This window comes from Centruroides sculpturatus, unplaced genomic scaffold (genome assembly GCF_000671375.1).
Source record: "Centruroides sculpturatus isolate CEXI.00-Female unplaced genomic scaffold, Cexi_2.0 scaffold88, whole genome shotgun sequence".
Lineage (NCBI taxonomy): Eukaryota > Metazoa > Arthropoda > Arachnida > Scorpiones > Buthidae > Centruroides > Centruroides sculpturatus.
Window position 1 is genome coordinate 800,289 of NW_019384431.1, and position 3,536 is coordinate 803,824.

The window sequence follows — 3,536 nt, forward strand, 5'->3', positions numbered from 1 at the left end:
CAATATACTCTGTAAAATACAAGATACTTTTCTGTTAACGGGACGCCAGTCGATATGGTATGATTCAAGCTGTGAATGAGGGGTTTTGCACCACCCTCCAGAATTGTTACCATACAGTACCCTCTGATGTTGGCGTGCAGTCTAAAAACTGCATGCCAACATCAAACAGACAGTAGAGAAAGGTAGGATCCCTCTGAACGGCGTACATATGGCTACAGTACCCTCTATCTCCTCTCCCTCCTCCTTCCCCTTATCCTCTTTTTGCCGGCTAAACACTGTGTAGGGCCGATGTATATATACTGCCTATTCTACACTCACTGGCCAATGAATTAGAAACAGCAGTTTAATATTTTATTGTACTGTACCATCTTTAGCTTGAATTACATCATTTACTCGATTTGGTATGAATTCTACAAGGTGCCGAAGTGCTTCTAAGTCCAATGCACACCAGGTATTCGCTAGTGTTTCCTTTAGTTCACGTAGATTTGACGGAGCGGACTTTTCTGGTGGATATGTTATTCTAATATGTGCTGTACCATACATTCTTGATATGTTATTCTAATATGTGCTGTACCATACATTCTTGATAGGGTTAAGATGTGGGCTGTGTAATGTCCAGGGTGGGTGGCGAAAGTCGTCTTCATGCTTGCTGAACAATTCTTGCGCGATGGACAGTATATTGTCATCAAAGAAAGAGCCGTCACATGCGGGGGAAAACAATGCAATATTGCAGGATGAACTTGATCGGCAACAATGTTCAGGTAGTCGTTGGAAGTCACCCGACCTTCCAGGAATATCAGAGGACCAGTTCCGTCTGAACAGAACATGTCCCATACCATAACACCCCCAGAAAACCTTCAGTCGTGTTAATGAGGCAAGCAGGATCCATTGTTTCATGGGGCTCCCTCCAAACCCTCTGTCGGTACAGAATAATGTGTACTGTGATTCGTCTGATCACACTACTTTTCTCCAGTCCTCAGATGTCCAATCAGTGCTCTTGGCACCACTGTATACGAACTTTCCGGTTCTTCGCAAAATCAGTAGTTTTTGTATAGGCCTTGATTGTTCATACCGATTCTGTTAGTTCCCTGCGCTTAGTTCAGGTAGATTTGGGTCGGGGACGGGATTCAGTAAATTATTCCGTTAATTGCTGCAGAGGAAGTCATTACATTATTCCTAAGATTATAGTCGTATGAAATTACAGCAATCGATGAACAATCTAATTGTTTACGTCAACGAGCTAGAATATTCTACATAGTGGCTTTAGCCACCATACTCAACCTTTTTTTTTTTCTCTCGAGGCACATACACATGATAGCTATTACACGCGGGCCGCAACATAACGATTATAATAAAAATTACTTAATTTTTCACTCACCCTAGAAATTTAGTGTGATTGTTGATATTGCGAACATTTTTCACAATTTTATTTAAATTTTTTTAATACTCTTTCCGCCCTGTGGGCACCAAGAGGGCCTCTTATAGAAGGCCCATAGCAGGCACCGTTGTGGGCCTGGGTTCGGTCGCACCCCGAAAAATTCCTGGGACCCAACCGGATTCGATCCAGAGCGGTAGGCTGCCACCTTGACCGCTCGGCTGTCAATTCATTTAAATCAGGTTTGTAACTGCTGCATGCTACTCGTAAAACGGCATCCAAGTGTGAATCAGTAAGCCGGTTTCTATATATGTTCTTTGCATATTTCATTTTTGAGTATGACCTTCCACATAAATACGTTGATGCGAACAACGTAAGTAAAATTTGAGCACATTTTTTATAGTCTTATATTGATCAGGCACTATTTTCCAGAAGTGGTAATTATTTCTGCTCTCTTTCATGACCGGTCCACTCACAAAAGCTCAGCGGGCCGCAGGTTGAGTACGGTGGGGCTATAGCAACGCCATGTTTAAAGAAAATTTAATACGTCCGCCATTTTTTTTAGTCCAGGAGGCGTGCTATGTATGTTGTGTAAAAGTGACGAGTTAGAATATTCTACTCGTCGTATGAAGGAGTGCAAAGGAAGAGTTTAACTGATGTGGATCAAAATGACCATACTGAGTTTTAGTTTTGGATGTAAATAACAAGATAGTTCTTTAACCTTTTATTTAAACGTTTCTAAACGAGAGGACAAAAAATTCTGACGCGATAAGTTAAATGCAGAATTAATATGATGGCCTGCACACTTTATACATAACCTAATTGTATTTCGGTTCTATACGTAACAAATTTTATCGGTAAATTTGCTCGAACAATATCAAGATCTAAATAATTTAATTAAAATCCATTCCATTTTTGCGTTGAATTGAAATAACGACTTCCAGTTTGCATCCGAAGTTCGTATATAGGTAATCTGAGCCTCCTGCCTCTAAGATTTTCTTCATATTTGGTCTGGTCTTTCATCTATCCAACCTTCTCGAAATTATAGGTCTGCATTTTTTTCAAATTGCAGCCCAAAAATTTGTTTCGATATTAGTAAAAATATATAGGACTGATTAATTGGTTTTAAATTTAACGTAATAATAATAATAATATTAAAATGTTAAACTATTAATATAAAAAACGTTATTTCAATATACGGTCGTTGTTGAATCGAGTGCTTGAATAAATATTCGCGCAATATAGAAACTCACTTGATTAAGGGAAAAAACAGAAAAATCTCAATTATTCGTCTAAAAATAGAAGAATTTGTATAAAATGTGGATATGTCACCGAGAAAACAATGCAATCAGTATATCACTCGCAAATTATTGGCGCTGATATCAGTTTACGTAAACGGACAGCAGCATAAATAAAAAAATACAGTACTGTATTAAGATAAATTTTTTATTGCTGGAGGTAACTTTTTACGCGTTTCTTTATACGTTCATGAGAAATACAAACGAACGAAATGCGTTAATTTTAATTTTTACACATTTAATAAATAAGTTTAATGTTACAGAATTTTGCATACGATCTTATTACTTAAAATTTGATCGTATAGTATCTCCGTGGTTATTCGATTATTCTTTATTGAATTCTTAAATCAGTTATTTAATTCGTACATATAAAGCTAATATTGTTTATATAAGAAGTTTCCTATCACTGTGTATTGTAATTTATATGTAAGAGAAACGCCAGGGTTGGTCCACGGAAGGCGATATGGAACGGATTGATTTATATTAACTCTTCCAATCCCTCAACTTTTTACTCTCAGTTTGAGGACAGTTATTAATGGACTAGTCCACAAATGAAAAACAAAGCGCCAAAAAATGACACAATAGAACCCCGATTAATCGAGGTAATGATAACCGATGCTACCTCATTAACCAAAAACTGAAAAAAAGGAATTAGTGTAAGAAAAAAATCGATCATTTTCTCCCAGTTTGATAATATTTTACTAAATTATTAAATTTTTTATAAATTTAACAGATAACAGGATTTATTAATGAATAATAAGTGAAAATATTGCTTTTTTCCGCGTACGAAGCCAATTTTACGATTATAGATTATAACAAGGAAACTTATTTTTACATAATAAAATGTCTTATTTTATACTTTG